Source organism: Saccopteryx bilineata, chromosome 11 (assembly GCF_036850765.1).
Source record: "Saccopteryx bilineata isolate mSacBil1 chromosome 11, mSacBil1_pri_phased_curated, whole genome shotgun sequence".
NCBI lineage: Eukaryota > Metazoa > Chordata > Mammalia > Chiroptera > Emballonuridae > Saccopteryx > Saccopteryx bilineata.
This window is the reverse complement of record NC_089500.1, coordinates 4,402,645-4,430,006: the sequence shown is the minus strand read 5'-3', so window position 1 is coordinate 4,430,006 and position 27,362 is coordinate 4,402,645. Positions and strand designations below refer to the sequence as shown.

The window sequence follows — 27,362 nt, the reverse complement described above, 5'->3', positions numbered from 1 at the left end:
TACATTGCATGCTCTCTGCATCCAAGATACTTATGGGCCATTTAGGGAAGATAAGAAAAAATCCTAATAAATATTAAATTCAAAAATGGTAAAACAAAAAGTAATGCCAGAGAGTGGAACAAGATCACAATGTAAAAGCTGGAGAAGAATGAGTGCTTCAGGGAGGATGGAAAGAAACCTCTGTGGATGAGAAGTGACAAGAATGGCTTCAAAAAGGATAAATGGGCCTCCTGGGGGATTTCTAGATGAAGAACATACTGTGGAAAGAGGCAAAGGCAAGAGAAAAGCCAAGAGTCGACCCTGAGCACGGTGCTTACAGACTTTTCTCTGGAGTGCATGGCTCGCAGGAGTAAGCATAGACGATCAGTCTGAGAAGGAATCAGGATGAACCCATGTGAACTTCCTGCTGAAAACATCTGCTCTGAACTGCTTCCTGCAGGAACCAGATCTTGGGATCACAGGGACAGCGGACATGCAAGTGGAGACACTTGTAGGGCTCCTAGGGATTTGCCCGTAGGCTGTGTTTTCCGGGAAACTCTCTCCTCCCCAAATCTGCTGAGTCATATAAGCTTATTCTTTGTGCAGAAACTAACGCCGAAGGCACCACTGGAGACAGAACACCTTCAGTGTCCAGGGCAGTATTCTTTTCATTTCTGTAGCCTTCTTCTTCTTCCTGACTAAGCAGACAAGGACTAGGAAGAGTTAGGGATGGGACTTAGGGAAAAGTTTTTTTCTACTGAAAGAGGACTTTGGATTTCAGGGCTGCCCTTATGACACGTGCTGACAGCAATAAATTAAAGGTAAAATAATCTCCCTCCAGAGAGTTCAACTTAAAAACCCAAAAGTCACACATAGTAACAAAAAGGGGACACTGAAATCAGTCTAGAATTTATAGATTGCTCTTTCCCCAAGTTAACCTATTTTTTCTTTTTACATCTGTCGCATCAATCTAGAAGGAAACAAAATCTTGTTGTTTTGTTCTCCTGCGTTACAAATCCCCTGTGATTGATTTAATTAAAGATTTAGTTTTGTATCAGCAAGTTTCTTATTGATTTTTAGATGTCTTTGTTTGACTGTTATTGGAAGGTAATGGCTGAGTCATTTGAGGGTGGTCCCTCTTCAAGGTCGGCACTGAGCTCCCTTCTAATGATTCTTCAGGAGTGGTTCTCAGCCTTGGCTTCACATCCAAATCCACAGAGCTTTTAAAAGTCCCAAAACCCAGAGTGGGCCCCAAATGAGAACCTTTGAGAGAGAGATCCAGGCAGAGGTATTTTTGAAAGCTCTCCATATCTCATTTGCAGCAGAGACCAGGAACGACTTCTCCAAACCAATTTTTCCAAGTCTGTACTGGCTGAGCTTCTTACACCTGAAATACCATCTGCATTATCCTTTGGCACCAGAACACAAAGTTGACACTTTAGAAGATGTTCACGTCACTCGTGAACTTAATTGCCATCCATTTGTTGTGGAACTGTGTAGAAGTGCCCCCAAACTAAACCTGGCAAGACCCTCTGGCTCAGCAAACCATCTATTAAAAGGTGTTGGCAAGAAACTCTCGGTCTAACGAAAGGTGTGTGTACTATTTTGTCTGTAGAGCAGAGGTGATTTTTATAGTCCAATATGGGAAATAAACATTAACTGTCCCTAAAATTTTTTAACATTAAAATACACACTGAACTGCTGGGTGGTTCTATAGACCAGCGGTTCTCAACCTGTGGGTCGCAACACCGGCGGGGGTCGAACGACCGAAACACAGGGGTTGCCTAAAGCCATCGGAAATAATCTCCTGGAAGTGTCCTACAGGAATGAACTTCCTAATGTGTTCACCTTACTGTGTTATATTAGCAAAGCCTTGGGAAAGACCCAACTTTGAATGCAACATGAGTGATAAATAGTGACATTTTCACTCATGAGTGATAGTGACATTCATATCTCCAAAGATAAATAGCACAGTCACCAAGTTGAGCTTCAACTACAGCTTCAGCCCAAAATCTACTAATAAGTTTAGCAAAAGTGCCTAAATTTACATTTATCAAGCCATTCACATGATTTTCAACTAGTTAATATAAGAAAAACAACCTCAAAAAGAAGAAGGTTCTCTTTAAATGTAATTTGCAAGTAGTATTCATACATGAATGCTTGGCATACACACAGATTCTAAGCCAGGAATCAGGCTTGATCACATAAAAGAATTCTGATCGTCTTAGACTTAAAGGCTAAATTATTTGTTCTACTCTTGTCAACATATTTTGAAGCACAATACATTTTTTTCCCTAAAATTGTATAAAAGAAGAGTCTGAGATTTAAAAATATATATATATTTATGAGCAAAGTCATGACACAGCTGTTTGTAAGACATAAACACTGTCTATAAATGAGGTTTAATTCTGAAATAAACTTTCAAAGTATTTTTCAAATGTGTTCTGGGAATCAATGGAGTTTTATCAGAAAATCTAAGTCAGTTTCCCTTATTTTAAAACTTACTGAGCATTAAATAATTACCAGGAATTGATCTTTGTATTATACATGTACTAAGTTCATCCTATAGTAACCTGGTGACATGGGTGTTATGAATATCCCTCTCAATGAATGAAACAAGGAGATTAAATACTCGGCATAAGCACTGAAGTTTTGACCCCAGATGACACCGCTCAGAGTGCACGTGTAACCCTGTGCCCAACTGCCCCCGTAGCAAGCCAGAGCTAGGTTTCCCCGTGACACCGTTTGGTGTTGTGCAGCTTGTAGCGGCAGCCTAATGCACACCTTCTGTTTAGGTACAAGAGGAAATAAAAAAGAACATGACATCAAGTTATTATTGAACCATACTCATAGTCTATTTCTAAAAGTTGATGATAAATGTACCAAGTCTGTAATGCGTAAGAGAAGAATGATGCTAGCATGATCTCTAGGATGTGAAGTTAAGCAGCCATTTAATGGGTCATTAGCATAGATTTAGAACAGGTATGGCATCCATTTACTTTGTAACATGTCATTAGCACCCTGGTGTGTTGTTGAAGTCCTTTTCCTCACATTGAACAACTTTTATTTTTGACCCAAGACTGCTTCAGGAAGCCAGCAATGGCGTAGAGAGAAAGGAGAGAGTTTAGGTATTGATCACGGTCCCTAAGTTCCGGGAGGATAACAGGAGTTGGCACATTAACAGGAACTGGGGTGCTGTCCCTGTGGCTGGTCTGGGGATCGAACCTGCGAACCACGGTCTTCTGTCCTAACACGTAAACATACACACCACAGAGGCCTCACAAAATACAGGCTGATTTTTCACTCATTTATGTTCCATGCACACCAGGTTGAGCCGTCACTCCGGGAAACTGAAAAACCCTCAATCATGGACCTTTCTCTCATTTACACAAAAATAAATTCCAAGGACAGTGAACAGGTGCTCTTGGCCTATCCCAAAGGTCTCTATGCCTCCAAGGGTTTTGGATGATAGCACAAAGGCATTTGACTTGATCTTGAAATCAAAGTCTCTCCTTAGGCTGATAGATTTGAGCCAATCATTTCATCTCATCTTACATAAATGTGGCGGCCCTCATCCTGTCTAAACGATGAGAATATCTAATGCGAGAGGACATAGTGTGCTTAGATATTCTTTGTCTTGGGTGTTCTCCTGGGCAGCTCTTGACTGCTCTTATAGCAACTCACACACAATGCCCAGCTCCAAATGTCAAGAAAGCCACAGAGCACATTATTGGATGACACCAAGTAAGACCAGCGGCAGACTCATTGTGCCGTCACCAAATAAACAGACATTTTTAATTATACACTAAAAAAACATGTAGTAAGAAGTGATTAGTAGAAGGCTGATTAACTCAACTTGAATTAGAGAGCCAGTGCCTGAGGGGGTGGCCTGGTTGTATGAGTTAATGGAGGAGGCTATGTGATGGAAGGTAGAATCAGAGTCATTGTGTTTGGCCACAGTGTGGTGGGTTTCTGACCATTGCCTTTGGTCTTTCTATTTGAGATCATCATTAACAACACAGAGGATGGTTTGGAAGGTTAATTTTATTCTTTTATAAAAAATTAAGTAAAAACTGATCAAAGACAACCGATCAAAGACATTGTTTTACTGTTCTGCTTGAATTGCATATTTGTATTTCTTTTTTATTACCTAATATAAGAAAAGAATTTTTTTACTCTTGAGTTGTTTTTTCCATGTTAGTGATTTTTGATATTAAGGAAATGATTAATTAGAACACACTAGGATAAACTGTTTCCTCTTTTTTAGATAAGAGGCAAATGAATGCACATTGTACTTTTAAATTATAGAGAAACTGTCTTGAGGTACTAACTGCACAACCTTCTTTTTCTTTAGTGACATGTAAATATAGAAGGAATAGGCCCTGGCCGGTTGGCTCAGTGGTAGAGCATCAGCCTGGCGTGCAGGAGTCCTGGGTTTGATTCCCGGCCAGGGAACACAGGAGAGGCACCCATCTGCTTCTCCACCCCTCCCCCTTTCCTTCCTCTCTGTCTCTCTCTTCCCCTCCCGCAGCCAAGGCTCCATTGGAGCAAAGTTGGCCTGGGCACTGAGGATGGCTCCATGGCCTCTGCCTCAGGCGCTAGAATGGCTCTGGTTGCAACAGAGCAATGCCCCCTGGTGAGCGTGCCAGGTGGATCCCGGTTGGGCGCATGCGGGAGTCTGTCTGACTGCCTCCCCGTTTCCAACTTCAGAAAAATACAAAAAAAAAATTTTTTTTTAATTAAATTTAGAAGGAACATTGATAAGAATTCATTTCATCTAATTACGAGCTAAACCCTGCTATCTGTTTAGTAATTTACTTCTTTTGTTTCTTTTTCTTTCAAAATTTTACATTAATAAAAAAAATGTTACTTTAACACAAGTAACCTGAAAATTCTGCAGACATAAATTGTGATTTCCGTGGTTCAGTCAAGGTATCTTCCTTCTGAGGTTTGGTTATAATTTACCATGATCATCACATCACTCCCATCAAAAATATAAATATTTATTTTAATGACCTCAAGATAGATGCTAAAACTCTGAATCATAAAAAAAAATAAAAATCTGTGGGTAGTAATGTTGATAGTGCTTTTGGTGAAAACCAATTCCATATAATTAAAATATAACTTGTGGGCACTATATAACAGTAATGAGAACAAATACTTTCCTTCTGGTTACTATCACATAAAGATCACAACAAAAGAATGTGATAGCCACCAATCATTTCCATGTCTCTGTGATTATTCAAGGGGTTGCTTTCAAATGAAAAACCTTAACAAATTATATAGATAGTTTATAGAGGCAATTTTATCTGGTCAGGGTATTTACTGTTTTCATGGCTGATAAAAGGTAAAGTCAGATGATGGTACCAATTCAGAAAGCCACACCCTTTTCATCCTTCACAACTTAAAAAGTAAACAGATAGAAATTCCACACTTCTCCTACATAGGTTTGGAAGATTGTGTGTAAGATTGATCGATCTGAGAAGATCTCCATGAGCAAATATTAGTGGAAGACGCTCTCCTGTTGGCTCCTGCCACCGTGTCCCCACCTCTAGAGAGACAAACACCCTCACATCCTGGGCCTCACCTGCTTTTAGCCCAAATAGTGACCTGTGCCAGGAAGCTCATAGACTCAGGCACATGCTACAACTGGTCTCTATGCTATCGGGGTGCGGAGCAGAGAGTCTGAAGCCAGGATGCATCTGTGCCTCCTCACAACACTCCCACAGGTTAGGGAATAAACACTTAGCACTATTTAGATGGCACTGAAATGGAGAGACCCTAGACCAGTGTTTTTCAACTCTCATGGACCCGCACAAAATTTCTGGAGGATCTGTGATTGAAAAACACTGCCCGACCAGTGGTCAGCGAACTCTTTAGTCAGCAGAGCCAAATATCAACAGTACAACGATTGAAATTTCTTTTGAGAGCCAAATTTTTTAAACTTAAACTATATAGGTAGGTACATTTCTTATTGAGGTCACGCCCACATGTGGTATTTTGTGGAAGAGCCACACTCAAGGGGCCGAAGAGCAACGTGTGGCTCGTGAGCCGTGGTTTGCCTACCACTGCGTCTAGACCACGACAGTCACCGAAACTTCATCCAAGTTGTGACCATTTGATCACCCACATCACCTGAAAGAACATATTAGGGTAATAAACTGGAAACAGCTATTAATGTAAATGACAGATTAAATCAAAGTTTTCATAGGCATTTAAAAAATAATCTTAACTAAGACATTTATTAGGAAAACCAGGCAGTCAATCATGAATATGGACATCTGTGGAACATTTACATGGTAACTAGGCCCATAAAATTTTAATTGGCAGTTTTCTCAGTATTTAAGACTAGATTACCATTAACATATTTTTTCACAGCATAAGTCACGCACCTCTGTCAGTTATATTTATTACACAGAGGGACATTTTCATACAATAATGCAGATGTCTTCATTCTATAAACCCCCATGGTACTTAAAGCTGGGAATCTATTGTGCCAAGAGCCAAACAAAACTATAAACCTGCTCAATTCTAACTCAGCTACTGCTATTGAGTTGGGCACGTCTGAGTTGTGACTACAGTATACAGTAATCAAGTATGTACAAAACTGGTAGTCATGGAAGCAGAATCCCAGATTCATAAGATTTCCTAAGAAATCAAGGAAATAATTTATAAACATCAACATTCCACTTTGGATTTAGGAATTTCTTTTCCTGAAATATAATGCTGTTCTAGTAACTTAAGAAATGGTCACATCAATCAGCACTGCCTACATTTTCTTATTGTCTCCTTTATTCATCACTTATTGTCGAAACAATGATATCCGGTGCTGCGCTGACCTCTATCTTTACAGTTCCATTGTAACTTGGGAATATTGCTCTTTAAATATACCCTTTTTCTAACTGAAGCTGTGGTCTAACCAGTGGATGCCTGACATTGATACTTACTCAGTGCAACTCTTTCTAAAGAAAAAGAACAAACCTGGTACTTAGCATAGTCCATCATCTTCCTGACAACCTTACGAGATAGGTGCTATCTACTGCACAGATAGATGATGAAATTTACTTCCAGTCACAGAGCTAGGCAGTGGCAGAGTTGGGATTTGAACTCAAGTCACGTAACTGCAGAGTCTGTGCCCTTGACCCCTCTGGTCTACGGGCTTTCTGTGTAATGGGAGCCTGAACCATTGACAGTTACGACTATTTTGGAACAGAGCCAGTGTCCTTGATATTTTTCTCTGGCCTGAAGATGACTTGATCCACCAGTGAAGTGAAGTGTCCTGCAGGTGATGTCCATGGGTAATCTAGTGGATCTCAATTCCCACAATGCAACTGCATGTCTTTTTTGTATTAAGGGAACTATCTCAATTAAGTGACATAAATTTATCTAGAGAATGTTACCATTTGCTCCTGTGTGTGTGTGTGTGTGTGTGTATGCATGTGTTAAGAAAAATAATAGTGGGAAGGGATAGAAGACAACTGTTGACAACCCTAGAACCAGTATCGCAGTTTTGAAGCACATGAGGTTGTCCTTAGAATTTGTAAAACATGTCCATAAACTTAAAATATGTTTAGTTAGAAAATATGTCATTATCACAGCTTTAAAATATTCTGTACAAGTATTCCAAAATATAATATATACTGAAATTTAGGGTCACACTAATTGGTCAGTTCAAAATTGGAAATTTACTTCAGGAACTTGGAAAGGAGGTCACGCCCTAAGGAAAGGCATGATCACATAGGAAGGAAAAAAAAAGCTAAAAAATTGATCAGTCTGAACAGAGAACCTTTGGATCAGGAGGAGAGCAATGGGCAGAGGAAATAGAAGATGTAAAAAGGAATTGAAGTTAAAAAAATTCTTAAGATTATTCATTTTAGAGAGGAGAGAGAGAGAGAGAGAGAAGGCGGGTGGAGCAGAAAGCATCAACTCTCATATGTGCCTTAACTGGACAAGCCCAGGGTTTCAAACTGATAACCTCTCAGCTTTCCAGGTCGATGCTTTATCCACTGTGCCCCACAAAGGAAGGAAAGTTAAAATGAGAGGTTTCAGAGTCCTTTCACGAGAGCACTGCTAAGTGACCATTAAGTAAACGTTTGAGGTAGATATGGGTGGAGATGGAGGAACTGGAAAAGATGTCCACAAAATAACCACGAGTCATTGTCAGAACTGCATTGTAAGAAGCCACATTTTTTTCTGTGTGTAAATTATTGATTCTATACAACCTCTATTTGGTCCCCGCACCATATGCAGTGAATATTGTTTTAACATGCTTTGTTAAAAAAAAAAAAAAAGGCCCTGGCCGGTTGGCTCAGTGGTAGAGCATTGGCCTGGCGTGTAGAAGTCCCGGGTTCGATTCCCAGCCAGGGCACACAGGAGAAGCGCCCATTTGCTTCTCCACCCCTCCCCCTCTCCTTCCTCTCTGTCTCTCTCTTCCCCTTCCGCAGCTGAGGCTCCATTGGAGCAAAGGTGGCCCGGGCACTGGGGATGGCTCCTTGGCCTCTGCCCCAGATGCTAGAGTGGCTCTGGTCGAGGCAGAGCGATGCCCTGGAGGGGCAGAGCATCACCCCCTGGTGGGCAGAGCGTCGCCCCCTAATGGGCGTGCCAGGTGGATCCCGGTCAGGCGCATGCGGGAGTCTGTCTGACTGTCTCTCCCGGTTTCTAGCTTCAGAAAAATACAAAAAAAAAAAAAAATTAAAAAATTTAAAAAAAGTAAACCTTAGAGAGATTAAAATAATTGCTCACATAGGGAAACCAGCACATGATGGAAACAAATACTTGAACTGAGAAACATGACCCAAACACCATCCTGTCTCCACATGTCACTACATCTTTTTTAATTCTGCATGAGAACCTGATTTTCTACAAGGCAGAAAAATCGTAGGAAAAAGCGATGAAAGCCTTTTATGTAGCCTGCAACTAAAGCTGTACTAAACGTTCAAGGGGATTGCCCCACAGTATTCTCTCTGAGGGGTTCATCCCAGTCTCTCCAGACTTCCTGTGTTCATATCAGGGCAGTTCTTCGTTCTCCAAGAAAGTGATGAACAAACAATTTAAAGACTTTATTTATTCATTTTAGAGAAAGTAGAGAGAAAAAGAAGGGGGAGGAACAGGAAGCATCAACTCCCATATGTGCCTTGACCAGGCAAACCCAGGATTTCGAATCAGCAAAATCAGTGTTCCAGGTCGACGCTTTATCCACTGTGCCACTACAGGTCAGGCTGAACGAACAATTTAATGAGTAAGTTCTAGTAACAATATCAAAACTCAGTGACGAAGGTTAGTGTTTTATCATTCATGGTTGTTGGGTTTGGGATGGGACTATGTTGTGAAACGTTGTAATGAAGATTCTCTTTTGAATTTTAGTGGTACTTGATATGTTGTGATTAGCTGACAGTCAGTACATTTTTGTCAATTGGTATTAAAGACATAATTTCAGGCATACTGATCATGTAAGTCCTTGATTGTCTTTACTAATATCAACCTCTCAGCTTTAGACTGAGAATGCTTCAACTGCAACATATGATACAATTTCCTTAAAAAAGGCTTATGCAAGGCTTTTTTTTTTTTTTTATCTATGTTTATGTCATGTCCTAAATTAGGTTTTATAGAAGTTTTCAAATCTGTTGTCATACTGAAAGACAAAAGTGTTCTAGCCTTGTTCATAACTGTGGCAATGTGTACTGTTACATAAAGCCATATTGAGTCACTAATCCAGTCATTGACGTGCATAGGTAGAGAGAAAGCAAAAACAATCTTTCAGGAGTAAATCATGATCTTTAAAAAGCTCCGGAATAAAATTTCTCAAAATGGCCACAAAAATAAAAACAGGAAAAGAAAGAAATGAACTCCCCAATTTGAATATAATATGTAAGGTGTGGCAAAAGTAGGTTTACAGTTGTTCATATGGAAAAAAAATAAAGTAATAAATAATACAAGAATAAACTGTGTTTTGAGCATTCACAACTGTCAACCTACTTTTGCTCCACTCTCTCTGAAACGCGAAGATTTGCTTTTTTTCTACTTCATTTGACAATCTTTCCTCAAAGTCTAAATCTTGCCACCTTTTCATAACGTACTTTCACTTCTCTGCTTAGTGTATCATTGTAATAAATTCACCAGACAGGATTTTCCCAGTTCACTTGGAATTAATCCATTTATCTCACACCTTCCCATTTGGGTCCCTATCATTCCTCTTTTATAAACTTCTGAAAACTAATTGCATACAGTTCCTTCTGAGACGTAGCCTGCCAATAAAGTTTGCAAACTCCATAATGCCCTGAGTTACTCAGCTCAAAGTATTCATAGGGCATTGCCGGCTGTGGCAGCCCGTCTTGTTGTCACCAGGTGTGCTACTGACAGGGTTTCTGCGTGAGCGTTTATTTTTTAGCGTGGGGTTTTATACATCTTTTGCCTTGTCCTCAAATGTGTAAAAAGGTCCTACTGACTTTGAGGAACGCCCTCCGTCCTAAGTAGAGGGGATTGTATAAAGAGAAGAGAAAGATGGATCCTTGGGAAGGGCGTCTGAGCTCGGTTCTCAGCTGCCCTCGGCCCAGCCGCGTCCTCCCCGCAGCCTGGGCGCTCGCTCTCCCACGTGACGCGGTCCTGAGCGGGACACGCTGCAGGCGGGTGTCCGAGGCAAGGCTTGATAAGTCGCAGGTGAACTGAGGCAGTGATTCACCCCCAGCTCGTTTTCTGTCTGCTAAGTGCTGTCTTGGTTGTATCATTGGCTTTGGTTTGTGCTCCGTGGCTCTGCCCTCTTCCTTTGATGGACTTCGAGGGTTCGGCTTCGACGTCCCTGGAAGAGCCCCCATCCCTTCCCAACGGGAAGAAATGAAACAGTGCTGAGACCAGGACTGCTCCAATGTGTGAATGCTATCGTCCCAGGCTTAGTTAGCGTTACTTTTCTTTTTTCCCCTTCCTAAACACAAGGACGTTTTTACTTGGGAAGAAGGACAGAAGAAGCCAGTGTTGGTCAAGGTAGGACAAAGCCCTGCAGATGGTTCACGCTGACCTCTCCTCACGACCCCACAGGACTTTGTGACGATGCTTCTCAGCTCAGTGGCGCCCTGGCTCCACCTGTCACCTCGCTCTCTCCTGTGCATATCTTAACAAAGGAAAGACGACGCCTTCACCGCCTGTCCTCGTCTCTCCGGCAACCGGCAGGGCGATGTTTTGATGGAGTAAGCTCCATTACACAGACGCTTCTTCTTTATCAAGAGTCGGAGTGCGAAAGGTTTTCCGTGCATGGGTTCTTCGGCCCTTTCTCCCGCCCACAGGCTGCAGTAAACACGCGGGGACAGGAAGGACCACGGCGGAAAGAGCTCTCTGCCCACGCCCCAAGCCTCCGCCCCATTCTAAACAACGCATTAGCAAACATGCTGAGATACACGGAGGGAAGTGCAGCGTAATAGTGGACAATCTTCTCCCAGGGTCCTGCCGTGGGGGGTAATTTTCTTACCCATTTCTTTCCTATTACTTCTTGTTCCTTTGTAAAATCCACTGACACAAGTGTGTCCGCGTTTTCCCTGGTGTGACCTGAGAGCTTAGGAATCAGTCATACCCTCTTTTCTCATTTTCCTCTTCTGCTCATGAACTTTCCACTATCCACAGCCAGGAACCCACCCCTGCCTCTGTCCCTCCAGCCCTCCCCTGAGGACAGCCCCAGGACCCTGCGGGCTCTTCCTGACTCAGCCCACCCACCAGCAGCACCCTGGCCCCCTCACCCAAGCCCTCCAAGGTCGGGAACCATCTAGTCTTGGGAACACTATGCTGTCCTTGGAGTTCATCTCTGGAGATCGAGAGGTCCTCCCAAGTTCTGAGGGAAATAACTCTCTGGTCTCAAAGTCTCCTGGTTCCTGGTCCAGCCTAACTGGTTAGACTATCTATAAAAAAGAGAAGTTTTAGTTTCCTTTCTATTTTGAAATCAGAGAATGAACTATTTGAAAGGGCTACAGATGTGATTCTTCCAGTCTCTGGAAGGCTGGGCATTTTATAGGAGCACTGAGCAAACAGCAAGCCAGACTCCCCCACAGTACGAGCTATCTTTGATTAATGGACTTAATTACAATAGAAGAAAGAAGAGTGTAACAGCTCTTTACATAAAGTACTTTAAGTGTGAACAACAAGACCAAACAGCTAGATCACAGAGACATACAACTTTTACATGGAGAAAAGCAGTCAGTTCACAGATTTTATTTTTAATGTTAAAAACATTTTAAAATTATACTATTGTCAAATCACAAGCTAAGTAAATAACTATTAAGTGAAATAATCACTCCCTTTTTCTTTCTTTGATCATCACAGCAAATCTATAATTTTTTAAAGAGAGGATAAAAATAACTATGTAGGGTTTACAGACTAACTACATCATATTCCCTTGTGCTTTCTTATATCAATGAGAACAAACTGGGGGGGGGGTCATGCTGTGATAATTCAAATATATATTCTTACATATATAACTGAGGGTGCTTATATTTTCAGATTCCCCATGTTTCTTTATTTGTTCCATAATAATACAAATTAATGACAGGTCATTGAAATCAGTGATTTCCGAGAGGCATACTTCGACATCATATGTTTCATCCATATGCCTCTTATTAATTTCAGATACTTAAAAAGTATATTTTAGTCCATTGGCTTCTGTCCCACCATCAGAGATACTATGTGTGGAGCTGCAGACACTGTTTCACATATCATTAACACATACATCGCAACTTGTGTTGTTACAGTACTGTTTGCTCAAGTAGCTTGCAAATCTGGAAAAGAAAAAAAAAAGTAAAGCCCTGTGCAGAATAAATGGAAGGTTTCCTTCTGGAAAAACGTGGCCCAGGGCTCAGATGATATGTCCTCTCATTAGGTGAGTCATTTACACCGTATGATTCTGAGGCTCACCTACCTAAGTGTCGGAGGCGTTTGAGAAAGTCGGGGCAGTTTTCCTGTACAGCGAGGTAAGTAAGATAAGCCAGAAAGTGTGTTAGAGTTCTCACATGCTAAAATTACCCTTGGCTGCTGGGTAATGCAGGAAATCAGCGGGGCGTCCAGGCACTGTCTAGGTAAAGACAAGCTCAGTGAGCAGTCATCTAATGCATACAGATGTCATATGTGCATTTCCCTGACCTCCTCATCACCAACAGACCTGCATGTCTGCCATTGAACACCCACGATACCGCATACTGTCTTCCTGACTCCAAATTGCATCTGAATATGCTAGAAACGGAGGTTGATAAAGCCCAGGATGCTTTGGGTTCTGTTCATTGTCATTCTCCCCAGGGTTAAGTATTTGCAAGAAATTTGCTTTTTAACACACAATGGTTCACTGTCAACCAAAAAAAAAAATCCCTAATTTGGAATTAGATATAGGAATATCAGTAAATATCTCTGGGGCTCATTGAAATACTTTGTACAATCCTTTATTATTATTATTATCCACAGAAGTTAATATTAGATAGATGACTTAAATGCTTCTAGAAAAACGTACAAATCATTCCAGAGCACCATGACAGGCAGAGCCCAGGGCAGCCCGGGCGCTGCCCATATACCTGCCCTCGTGGCCGCGGGTTTCTGGCAGACTGTCTCCCACATGAGTATCTATCTCACCCACTTCAGTTTAAAAAAAAAAAAAAAAGAGTTCACTCTCCTCAAGTGGTCTGGAGGTGAAACATTTGTTGGTGTCCATCTGCCAGTTACTCCCAGAAACTTTTCTCATTAAATTCAAGAGAGAGAGAGAGAGAGAAGAAATCTTGGCTATTGGTCCTAACAGGAAGCCTTGTTAGCAGCTCAGCCCAACCCAGGAAGCGCTGAGTCACCTGTGCCTGACTTAATCCCTCTGGTTTATCAAGGGAACAGATGTGATCATGACAGACAGGGACACTCAGGAGCTGTCAGGGTGCGTGAGAAGGGACATCCCTCTCAGCAAGCGACCGTGCAGAGGCTTATGGCAAGGGGGCCACCATCCGGAGGAAGAAGAGGGGAGGGAATTTTGGGAAGAGGAGACCAGACACTATGCGGTGAGGGGTCTCTGGCCAGAGAGCTCTGAAGGACAGACAGCAGTCTCTTGGGTCCTGTGACCACAAGATTATTTTATCAATGGCCGGCAGAGGCTGGGTGAGTTTTATAGGATGTGTATGGCAGGCAGGCACTGACTGAAGGACCCAATATCTGTTTGTTTGGACTCGTTGGAAAATATGTAAATGTGTAAAAATTTGACTTTGGAGCCTGCAGGCTTTTGAGCTAACAGGTATCCACCTGTGGAGAAGTCACAGCAACCTAGACACCCATACACAGAGGCCATCCTGGGCTTGTTTAAAATGACATAAACAAGGTATAACCTATGTAAAAGGCAGTCCTCCGTTCCACGTCTTGAATTTGAGGACCTTTCTAGAATGACAAAATAGCGATCATGATGAAAATCCACAAAGATTGATATTAATACTAGTCTGAGTTGGAGACTCACCAAGAATCACTTAGAAGTTAATTACCTTGTCCTTGACCAAGCATTTAACAGAACTGTCCCTCACACCTGGGTATTTTTTATCTTATCTCGTGATCATCAAAGGTAGAGTGGCATCTAACACCTCACACTTGCTCAATAACTTATGTGCTTGTCCCTTTACTCTTTAGCTAGTCGATTTTGCCAAAAGCTGTTTAGCATACCTTCTTTTCGTCTTTTCGTGACATCTTCAGAATGGTTTGCCTTTTCCTGCCCATCATCATCCAAAAGCTGCTCCCAAGAAGAAGACATTAGAATTTCCTTTCTCCTTCTAAACACACAGTGATTCTCTTCACTTTAATTGCTGGGAAGCAATTGATCCCAAGAGGTACATCTGTCCTTCTTTCCCCATCCTTCAATCCATTTACCATCGGCAAAGTTCATCTTGCTTCATCCCAAAACTCAGTTACAACCCTTTCTGACATTGAAGAGTGCTTATCTGGACTTGGTGAAACAATGTTAATAGTATCTCATTCTCTTGAGTGTCTCATCTCTGTAAGGTAACATATGGTAACACACATGACACACCCTTATAACCAGGGCGCCAACAACCTCATACCTCAGTACTTTCCCAGATGACATGAAAACCTATGTTTAAACAGAATTTGTATGGAATGTTTATGGTGGTTACATTTATAATTGTTCAATACTAGTCAGCAATGAAAAGGATGGAACGCAGACACGAAAGGATAATTCAGTGGTGGTCAACCTGGTCCCTACCGCCCACTAGTGGGCGTTCCAGCTGTCATGGTGGGCGCTAGCGGAGCAACCAAAGTATAAATAAAAACATAGATTTAACTATAGTAAGTTGTTTTATAAAGATTTATTCTGCCAAACTTAGTGAAAATCTGACATAAAGTACTTGGTAAGTAATTATTATTATATGCTTTAACTTGCTGTAACTCTGCTTTATAAATTTGATAAAGTTACTTCCCTACTTTATAAATCACCATTACTGTGGAACCGGTGGGAAGTTAGAAAATTTTACTACTAACAGAGATACAAAAGTGGGCAGTAGGTATATAAAGGTTGACTACCGCTGGGATAAATGAATACCTTTATGTCTGTGTTCACTCCTTTTAGGACTGTGAGCTGTGGGGTTCATCTGCTATGACATACTAAAGAAGACAGAATTATAAGGCTGCAAAGAGCTCGGAGGTGTTTAGAGGCTGGGCATCACAGGAAAGAGCTCAGAGGTGTTCAGAGGTTGGGTGTCACAGGGAAGTTGGCCATTGGGACAAGTGGGAATTGGGGGAGTAAGAAACAACTGTTCTCTCTCTTGATTGTGCTGGATAAACTGTAGAACTTTGTCAAAACTCTCAGGACTGCAAGTGAAAAGGGTGGGGTTTACTGCATGTAAATTACATCTTATTAAACACATAGACAAAGATTTAAATATTCTATGCATTTAAAAATTAACAAATCAAACACAGACATCAAAAATCTAGTGCATGAACTTAAGAAAAAAACATTATAGCTTAGGCAGCATTGGCCTCCAAATTGCTTTAGAAATCAGCATAAAGTTTTCTTGATATTGTTGTTTTATTCTTTGAGGATGACCTAGCCTGGGGGCGGGACATTCTGATAGGCAGGAAGCAAACACCTGGTCCCGGGGCACATCTTACAACTCCACGACTAGTCAGTGCTCCGTTCCCACACCAGTGACTGCATTTTTAGAAGGGACTATGGAAAGACATATGAAGGTAGAAAAAGGTCAAATGTCAACATAATCCGGTTTCTGCATAAGATTCATATTCATGTCATAACAGCCTCATTAGAGTGATTTAAATTTGATTATAGCACTTTAATTCTTAAAACTGTAAAGACTTTATCCTTGAGCTAAATACTAAATTCTTCGTGTTTCCTGGGACTTTTTTCTCTAACTCCCTTTGTCTTCCCCGGCCCTGCACCCCACTGAGCCCATGCTGACTACGTCTCTCCATCCCTCTCCCTTTTCACGGGGGCTTAGATGTCACCCCTTTGGGACGGCCCCCTGCAGACATGGGAGAGTCTCCTCAGTGTGCTTCTGTTCCTGAAGCCCTCTGCTCCTCCTCCAAGTCCTGACATTTACTGGGCAGAGCAGAAGTGCCATCTCTGCTTATTAAAACCCCTCAAATCATACACTCCATGGTCTCTAACTGTCCCTGCCATCATCACACCCTCAGCACCTGACCCTAATACATACATGGATTAAGGACTCAAGTCTGGCTAGCAGCTACATTCAGCCATTAAGACAAGCACTTCAGTGTTGTGAGTTAGTTTGGCGTCCTATACTTGGCAAATAAATAAATAAATAAAATAATATGATTAAATTCATGAATTAATTTTAACCTCAGCTATGGTTAACTTACAAATGTAATAAATAACTAATTTATGGACTGAAAAGAAAACTTTTGCAAGATAGGCATCTGACCACCACCATCGATTTGAGAAAGGAGCATTCAGCCCTTACTGAAATTTTCTGAGGCAGCTCCCCAAATGTACGATGCCATAATATAGAACCTTCCGGATCCTGAGGCAGTCAGTCTGGACGCAGACTTCGGCTGGGCTGGCCAGCAGAGGGGTGGCGAGCAAAGGCACTAACCCCTGGGCTTTCATTTTCTCTGCATCAGAGTAGAGAGCATGAAGCACCTGGCTCCTAACTGGAAGGTAAACACGTAGGTTGGCACCTGGAACATGGGAAGCTTTCAGCAAATGTTGGTCATTTTCATTAGTGACTTGAATTAGCCTCTGATTGACAGAATTCCAATACAGAAATGAAAAGAGCACACCTAGATAACGCTTTGCTTTTGTTTGAATGCTTTCCAGGTAGTGTCTGAAGCAGGTTTTAGAATCTGAATTAGTAGGGAAGGAAACTCTAAATATGACTAGTACAATTAAGACTTTAAAAGCATGTTAATGCTGTAAATAAACTAAAGTCTCCATATGTCTCCTAAATATGTTATTAGGGGATTTCTAGAAATATCCTTCATGGTATTTATAGTTCCCTAGTTCCAAGATCGGGATCACAATGAACACAATGCATCAGCAAATCAAGCATCAAATTACATTTGGCAGGGAATATTAAATCATCATTGTAGCAGATTCAGTTTTATGTTTTAGATCTAAAATGCTGTTTCGTTAGATGCAAAATAACAAAACCCACTAACCATATATATTAATACAAAATGAGTCAATCTCGGCAAGTAAAATGTGTTCATTTAGAATGCTTCATGCAGGAAAACAGAGCATCCAGCCCTGACTCCCACTAGTTACACTGTGGTTGGTTTGCCGCCCATTGGAGATGCCTATTTCTTTTTTCTTACAAATCAGAACCCAAATACATCTGAAGTGCAGAAAATTTTTCTGAAAAGGAGTAATGTTAGCTGTGATACAAATCATCTCACCCTCCTGACTTCCCGAATCCTGTCATAGATGCCATTATTTGGCAAGTCATCCAAATGCACACTTTATCCCAGTTGGTCACCAGTTCCTTCTCTGCCCTCTATAGGCACTCTCTTTCCCATCAAAGATACTTAAAGTTTACAAAATAAGATGTGACTTGATTATTTGTATAAGGTCTGCAAGAATGATAATTGGCCATTGACAATACATGCCTATTTAAGTTTGCTTGTCTTGAAACATTTGTAAGGAATCTAGCTTGGACTTTCAAAAGGTTCTCGAGGCTAAAACTCCAAGCCAGGAATTGACCACCAGACTTCACCTGCGGGACCCTATGGGTTTGGGAGAATTCCTCTGTCCTTGAGGCTCCCAAGGTGGTCTGAGTTTCCTGGGCCTGCCAGGGAGTATTTGTTTTTACCTGGAAGGCTGGGAACCTCAGAAACCGGATACCAGGCTAGTTTTCCAAGAGGTCTTTGTGAGGATGTCCTGTCATAACTCTTTGCACATCATTCTCAAATCTGATAGTCCAGCCAAAGCTTAGGATTATCTAACCAATTTTTCTCACGATTTCCTGTTAGAAGGAGGGTAGATCCTTACCAAACTGATGATGCCTAAGAGTTATATTGCCATGGAAAATAGGACCTTCAGGAAGAGTTTCCAAATTCTGGAGGAATTGAGCAGGAGAAAAAGATCAATGCTCCACTTCTGTTCACTAAAGGATGGCCTACTAAATTAGTTTGAGTTGCAGATATCTGAAGAGAAAAAGGAGATTCCTTATATCCAGAAAATAGAACATTAAAGAACCAACAATGTTCTAAACCAGTGGTAGTCAACCTGGTCCCTCCCACCCACTAGGGGGCGCTCCAGCTGTCATGGTGGGCGCTAGCGGAGCAACCAAAGTATAAATAAAAAGATAGATTTAACTATAGTAAGTTGTTTTATAAAGATTTATTCTACCAAACAGCGAAAATCCGACATAAAGTACTTGGTAAGTAATTATTATTATATGCTTTAACTTTCTGTAACTCTGCTTTATATTAATAAGTTTTATAAAGTAAAGTTACTTCCCTACTTTATAAATCACCATTACTGTGGGCGGCTAGAAAATTTTACTACTAACAGAGATACAGAAGTGGGTAGTAAGTATAAGAAGGTTGACTATCCCTGTTCTAAACACAAGCTGTAAACACTGCTTCTCATTCTTCATCGGTTCACTCATTCCCATGTGATTCTTACTCCACTTGCTCTTGGCCTCGTGGTTTCCTGAACACATCTGTTTCTTCAGTCGTGTTCTGGACTCCTTGCTCTGTGCAGTAGTGTGGTCTCAAAGGTATTTAGGTAAAGCCATTAGAAGTCTGCACCCAGCGTATTGGTCCTAATCCTTTCCATGGGTCTGTAAGGCAGTCCTTTTGTTGTTGTTGTTGTTGAAGATTAAACACACTGGTCTGTAGCTGATTGCAGAGCTTTTAGAGAAGAATCAGAGTAAAACAAAAACTATCTGTGGGTGACAGATGACTTTCAATATAGAGCTAATCAGAGTTCATTTGACAAAAGGCGTTTGATTATTTCTGCAACATACAACATTATAAAAATAAGAACTGGAATTATGACTGATAAGGTCATACCAGGGCATATCATGGACAAGGGTTCTAATCCAGCTCTATGAACTTCATATGGTTTCTGAAGTATTTATATTAATAAATGTACCCGTATAAATATAACCTAGGGAAGGTTAGGCATCTCTTCTTATCTGACAATGCTTTTCATGCCATTGAACCTATAAAATGCATCTCATTATTTTTTAACATCTCTCTTTGTGCACGATAAAAGGGCAGACCTTTGAGATTTCTTTTTTAGGGGCCCCTGTGGGGGATCCCAAAGTAAGTCCAAGATCAAGATTTCATTTAAGATCTGATTTTTGGAAGGCAAGATATAAAAAAATAATGTCAAAAGGTTTGAACTCTTAAATAAATAAGATACCAGGTCACTATGAAAAAAACAAAAACCAAAAGGATGTAGGAGGTTGTGGTGGAGAGGAACCTGTCAGAGGCTTTGTGGAGACGGCAGTGAGTACACCCCACAGGAGGAAAAGGAGACTCAGAGTCATTCTGGAAGCACTTGTTCATCAGAAAAGCCTACACAGGTCCAAATCATCCTGATTACAGTCCTGCCGAGAAGAAAGGCGGCAGATGGAATCAGCATTGTCATGGTGGAGCGTGTCCTCAGTGCAGACCGGAGACGGGATTTCAGGACGTCAGGAGGCAGCTCAGTTGAGAAGCTCCCATGTTCCTAATGAAGTGCGTTTTGCAAACAAAAAAGCCTGGGACTCTCACCCAGCCTCTGTGTTTTCTGACTCCTCTCATCCAGTTTTAAGTTAGAGGCTTAGGAAGAGGCCCACTCGAGAACCAGGCAGCGAGGCGCCACTCAGAAGCAGCCAAGAAGCCGTTTGTCAAGGAGGCGTCTTGCTCTATCATTCCTGGGCCACTGACTCAGCACTGAGAGTCTCCTAAGGGTCTTAGGAATCAATACCTGCTCTTACCATGCTTCAGGGCACTGTGATATGGACCACTGGACTGTGTTACCTCTTCCTAAACGGGCTTAGCAGATTCTGCTACAGCTGAGTTAGACAGGCTTGAAGACAATGCCCAAGGTCAAGGCTTAGTAGGAAAGAGAGCTGAGAGAGCCTGTCAAAGTTGGTCAAGAGAGAGTCTCTGTCTGTTTATCTACCTGTCTATCTACCTGTCTGTTTGTCTGTCTATTGATCATTCTGTCTATCTATCATCTACTATCCTACTCATGAGGACATTTAAATCCCCATATCATGATTCCACCAGTGTTCCCTGACACTTTCCATGCATTTGTATCTAATAAACCAGAATTATTTTAATTTTAAAATGTATATTTTTAGAATGAAAGCTGGTTCATGAAGATATGATGCACTTTCTCAAAATATCCTGCAGGCAGGAACATTCCAGAGCCAGATGGAGGGCACCAGGGAAACAGCCCCGGCACAGCCAGCTTTGCGGGACAGCTGGACAAGAAGGAGTGGCCACCAGGGTTGGCAGGATAAGCTTCTATGATATCGAAGTACTATCAATAAAACCAGATGTCCTAAATAATCAATAGAAAATGATCGATATCATTAATTAAAAAAACCTGAAATTCTTAAAATCTAAATTTATTGTAGGTTCATTTGAGATTTTATTTAAAGACCTTATTTCACTGAAAAGTTAAGCTTGCCTTGGTGTAAGTAGTTACATTTTTGGCTAATCTACCTTGTTTTCAGTTGTTGGAAGCAATGAAGGGAACTCTGAGGCCTGCAGCAGAGCCAGGCAAGGGAGCCAGACAGACATGATGACACAAACAGGCACCTACCTCTCTTAACACATACCCTTCATTTACCCACTAAGACCAAGCCTCTTACTGTAAATAAATGAAAAGTTGTTAAAAAGTATTGTTTGCCTAACCTTTTTTAATAGAAAGGTGACACTTATTTAAAAACTATCTTCTGTTTAAAATGTGAAATGACATATTAGATAAAAAGTCTTGTGTTCTCTGAACATATATAACCTGATTTATTGTCATCCCATTAAAATTAATAAAATAATTCAAAAAAATACCTTAATGTTTTATTATATAGCATTAATAATATCCTTAAAAAAAGAAAATTTAGATGTAATAATTCCAAATGTAAGCCCTGCGCTATGTCCACAGTCTTTAAGCTAATATGCTTTCCAAAAAAAAAAAAAACCCCCAAAAAAACGATATGAGAGGTAACAACAAAAATAAAAAATAAAAACCCAGAAAATTATTTTCAGATAAGAAAAATTAGGAGGCATTGTTTGTTTTGCCTTTTTATCTAAGTTCAAAAAATATATTTCTTCTAATTAGAATATAGTAAAAACTTTTTATTTTATTATTTTATTTTATTTTTAGTGAGAAGAGGGGAGGCAGAGACAGACTCCCGCATGCACCCCGACCAGGATCTACTCGGCAAGCCCACTAGGGGGCAATGCTCTGCCCATCTGGGGCTCTTGCTCCATTGCAACCAGAGCCTCTTTTTTTTTTAAGTACCTGAGGTGGAGGCCATGGAGCCATCCTCAGCACTTGGGGCCAACTAGCTTTAATCGAGCCTTGCCTGCAGGAGGGGAAAATTGAGAGAGAAAGAGAGAGAGAAACAAGGGGGAGGGATTGAGAAGCAGATGGATGCTTCTCCTGTGTGCCCTGAGCAGGAATCAAACCCATGACATCCACATGTTGGGCTGACGCTCTACCACCCAGTCAATCAGCCAGGGCCTAGTAAAAACTTTTAATCCAGCCAAAGGACACATACTATCTCTAAAATTCCCCATTAATTTTTATTAATTTTAACTTTACTAATTATGTTTTCAAGGCTAAAGATTCTCTGATTCCAGGTTCTAAGGGATTTCACCACAGCTTTAGGTCAACTTGCTCAATTCAAGCATCCAAGCATCGCTTACTTCGCTTGTTTACTTCTCTTACACTTTTAAGAAAATTTTGTTTTACTGATTTTATAGAGAAAGAGATGAGAGACAGACAGAAACATTGCTCTGTGTCTGTATGTGCCCTGGCTTACAATTGAATCAGCAACTTTTGCTTATGGGGACGACGCTCTAACCAACCGAGACCTCTGGCCAGGGCTGCTGCTGCTTGTACTTGACTTCTCGGGTTTCACTCTGGAGTTCTAGAGACAGGGACCCATATCCTCAAAGATGCACCTTTTTGTTGGGAAAATGAGCTATTTGCATTTCTGCGTTTGAATATGTTGAGTTTGTCTTTGCAGAGAGTTCTGGCAAAGGAAATTAAACAAAAAAAGGTTTCTATCAACATTTTCTTTGTGGAAAATGAGAAGTAAACATAGTGAGAGCCCAAACTTTGGTGTTTCTGGTGTGACAGGGTCACAGTATTTCTCTCATGATTACAACCAAGTGTCTTATGTTCTCAGAGTGCAGAACTAAACTGTCCATTTTTAAAAAAAACAATGGGTTCTATGGAAATAATTGTGAGGTAAACGCTTATGACTAATCATAGTATATATAGATTTCTCATTTAAGAAAAATGATTTGCACATTCTGGCTTTCATTCTGAGATGCAGTGTTAAACCTAGTTTAGAGACTTGGTTCTGAAGTTAGAAAATCCAAAATTGGAATTCTATCTCTGTGGTTTATGTGCTATGAGACCTTGACCACATTATGTCATCGCTTTAAATCCTATTTTCATCATCTGTGAAAGGGCCATAATGATAATGTCAACACTGTAGTATGATTGTAATTACACAGCATCTGACAGGGGAAAGGGTTGATACACTGAAGTTTTCCATTAACAGTGTTCTGCCAGTAGATTCAGCATCTTCCATTTTCCCTCCATGAATGGGGAGGAAGGATTCCAGTTTTCATTCTAATGAAATGGCTTTAACTATTATGGCTTTAACTAACAGACCCTTGAAGCATTATGCGAGGGCGTGGGGGAGACTTGGAAGGCCATGAAGCTCATCCTTCGGAACACTCAATTTTGTTTATAGTTACGCTTCAAAGATATTTGAGACACCAAACAGTGGAGAAGTCATTTCTTGACTTCCACACATCGAAAGAAAATCTTTCCAAAGTTTTCAAATTATACAATTGTGTCCATTTTCATTCAGCACAAATAAAGCCCCATTTTTTTGTCTTTCTATAACTTGATGTGAGGGAATTCTCAGAGGCTTCTCTCTGGAGCTTTTTTACATACTAATTATACAGTGCTTTAAATCACAGCAGCAGCACCATCTATTGGGGAGATTTTTTGTTTGTTTTGTGTGTGTGTGTGTGTGTGTGTGTGTGTGTGTGTGTGTGTGTTTTCCCCCTGAATGAAATGTTTCTGCAATTCTTGAAGAAAAGATAACATAAACTAAGGTTCATTTCTTTTCTCTATTGTGATAAAGAGGAAAGTTGATTTCTAGAACTAATTTCTTCTATCAGCACACTCAGGAACTGGTGAGAATCCTGAGGGACAGATGCAGGGCAGTCCCTGCTTGGGGCAGTACATTTTGAGACATTTAAAAGAAGGAAAATGAAGTATCAAAGGTAATGGGGAGAATAAGTCTTCCTTAATCATCTCAGCCTGATGCAGGAGGGTCGGCTACTTGCTAAGGACTCAGAGATGTGGCAATTTCCTTGAAAAAAAAAACCCAAAACCCCAACCCCTTGTCAATCTTTTGAGCCATGGCAATTCAGAGGTGATGGAGGGGGAGTGGAGGAGGCCAAGATCCACTCAAAGTTTCTCTCAGAAATATAGCACCAGCTGGCTTCATTATTCTTTGCAGTTCTCAGTCATTGTCTGCAAGGAAGGCCAGATGTCCTTCCCACCTGGTGCTGAGATAGATTCCTCAGACTGAAGACAAGGCAGGAATGTACAGCCTCCTGGGCCAAGTCGTCAGATAAGAAGTTAGGAGAAATGAGTCTCTGTCCCCAAGCCATAGGCCCCGGGCTCCATCAGGCCCTCCGTAGGGACAGCTAGTGTTCAGTGGTGGCACAATGGGAGACACACTTTGTTTCTTAAGTTAGATCTTTGTTCATTAGATTAGTATCATGTAAAATACACCCAAGAGGACTGCCTGCGTGTGCACACATGTTCGGGCACGCACATACACACACACGCATACACACAGTTCCGTTCTCCATGAACTCGATCTCGTGCCTCATTTACATCTTGCTTTATATCTGTCTTCTAAGGATTTGAATTATTCTAGCACAGCTTCTTCCTTCCCAAGCAGTGCACCCCGCAGGACAAGCAGGAACAGCACGGTTACAAGGGCTAGTACAGTTGAACCTTCATGAGTTAAAATAATGGAAACAGTGGAATTTCCTCCATATCTGTCCACTCTGATCCGTTCCAAGTTAGTTCGTGAGCTTTGGGCAGCCACACACCAGCCAAAGAGCCAACCCTGTTCAGTGCGGGAGGGGGGGAATAGGGGGAGGGGAGACATGTAAAGTGGGGAGCTGTCCTTGGAGATCAACCAATGTTCAGGGTTCAAGGTCCACACCAAAATAACACCCTCTTCCTCTGAGAAAAATGTAAATAACATTATTCTCTTTAGTAGAAAATACCCACATGGACCTCAGCTCACCACCACCCCCCAGCAGTGGAACTGGGGAGCCCCAGGGTGATTTTGTACACTGTTTTTAGCGAGGACTGTAAGCTCCTATACACCGAGTGCTCCTATACACCGGATGTCTGTATTTTCCATCATCCTTGGGAAGCACACTGCCTGAGCCCTAGGCAGCGATCCATAAGTGTGGTGAAAAGATCTACATTCCGACCCCAAAATAATGGATTCTTTTTTACAAGTAATATAATTGCTCTTTCCGCTGATGTTTTACAATTCTGGAACAAAAACCAGGCTATGACAACCTGACAGGGTGGTTGGGCGATGACAAAAAAGATAGTGTCACATTTTTCAGGTCTTACATATTTTTTATGATCTAAAAGTTGCATGTTTGTAAATTAAAAAAAAACTGTTAACAATCAAAGAAAAATATTCACTTTAATATTAATTTTAAAGCAGGTTGGAATTTTTAAGAGCCAAGTAAAAATATTGCAAATGAGCGGGTTTTAGTATTAAGGTGTACTTGCCAAAAGTTTCTGGTCAATTTAGTTTTGTTATAGATATTACTCTTAAGTCCATTCCATAACAACAATGCTTCCACAATGGCCATAAACACCCATTTAAAGCTCAAAGCCAAGGATTCTCTATAGCCTCCTGGACTTTAAAAGCGTGAGAAATTGATATAAGTATTGTAAAATGAATTAAGTCAGAGCAAGCAGCCTTAAACAAAATACTCAGGAGTTGCACATACCAGGAATATCACCAATCTTCTCCGAAAGTCAGTCTTGCCACCTGAAATTAATTCAGGAGGTGAACAGCATTCTTGAAGAACGCGCGGGAACGTGGTAATCAAGTCCAGGCAGTGCTCCGAAGGTGGGCAGGTGGGCTCATTAACAAACAGCCTGCATTCTGGGAGGGGTGCTCCAAGGCACAGCCGCATTCTAACCCCGGGGAGCCCTGCCTCAGCATGAGGAGAGGGCAGGGAGATTTCTTTTCCAAATTAAGTTGTCAAGGAGCTCACTGTCATGACACAGCAAGTGTGCGTGGGCAAGCAGATGAAGATGATGATTTATGAGGCTGTGGACCCTGAAGTGATTCTGGCATCCGGGAATCCACAGCAAAATCCATTTAAGAAGATAAAACAGAGCTCCTGGTGTCAGCAGGAGGTGACGCCTGCGGCTCTTGCCCTTAAATTGCAAGTTACCCTACTGGGTTTGGGAATGGAAGGAGCACTCATTAACTGAGAATTCATGTTTTGGTATAATGTTATTATACAGACGCATACACATGCCATTTAAAAAAATGTTTATATGCATTGAATCTACCTTAAAGAGTTTTGACAAGACCTTTATTTCTTTTTTTGTTTTTTGCAGGAGTGAGTGAGTACTGGATCTGACCAGTTATGTCACGGATGGCTGTGTGACACAAATGAGGTTTGAAACATCTAAATGTGAGAACATTGTAGCCCTCTATCTACCAAGACAGTGAATACACTTTTGTGTGTGTGTGTGTGTGTGAAATACAGCTGCAAAAATAATGCTTTCAAAGGCCAGGCAAATGTGTGGACGGACTTGTTTAATGAATGTGGCCAGCAGCAGTTCACATCTTCAGAGTATCATTAAAAATTTTTTTTAAATTCTGAGCTCAAAAAGCTGGAAGATGTTAAAACCCAAATGGAAATTGTAACTTATTTCCTTCTATGTCCTGTGGCTTGCTTGCTCCTTAAATGCCAAGAAAATCAATTTTAAGAAAGTTTCATGAGAATTTATAGGCTTTGACCTTAAATTTTTTAAACTATATTTGTAATATCCCATTTTGGTAGCAAAGGATGGGCTTCGGAAACAAAGCCCCAATGACAATTAAACACCTACCTAAGTAAGGCAAAGGGCAAAAACTCATTGTAGTTCTCCGGTTAATCTGGTCACACTTGTTTTACAGGTGAATGTACAGGGTACCCAGTAAAACACCTATGGAGTAATTCTGTGTAACCGCCTCTGTGAGCTTCATCCCTCGAGCTCCAGCATTTATTGACCTCATCTTAAAATATAATGTAATAAAGTACTTCAGTCATGTGCATTGGATTATATGCTTCCTATGTTGTGGAAATGTAAAGGTGAACTGTCTACTCACAGCTACATCATCTTATGCCATATTTATTTCCTTATAAAAGATTGCCAAAATACGGGGATGTTGACAGGACACTCTTGGCTCCCTCTGTTGCACACCAAGCATACTGGAGTAACCTATGATTTTGTTTCTCTTGTGTCAAGTGACTTATCCAATTTTCCTCTCACGTACTTCTAGAGTTCAGAAGAACGTGGCCAATCTGTATTTTATTTTATATCACTATGATAAAAAAAAGCGCACGATCACATATTTGCAGGCAAATCATATATACGCAGTAGTTAC

The 27,362-nt window shown here is 41.0% G+C and overlaps 1 long non-coding RNA gene across 1 annotated transcript in view; it reads left to right on the top strand.

Moving 5' to 3' along the window:
- LOC136315516 (uncharacterized) overlaps nucleotides 1-27,146 on the top strand; it is a 66,721-nt gene extending 39,575 nt beyond the window's left edge. The window contains exons 2-3 of the long non-coding RNA XR_010727519.1: nucleotides 26,327-26,386; nucleotides 26,892-27,146. This is a non-coding gene — a long non-coding RNA (uncharacterized lncRNA). The remainder of the gene's footprint in view (nucleotides 1-26,326; nucleotides 26,387-26,891) is intronic.
- Nucleotides 27,147-27,362: the final 216 nt, after the last annotated feature.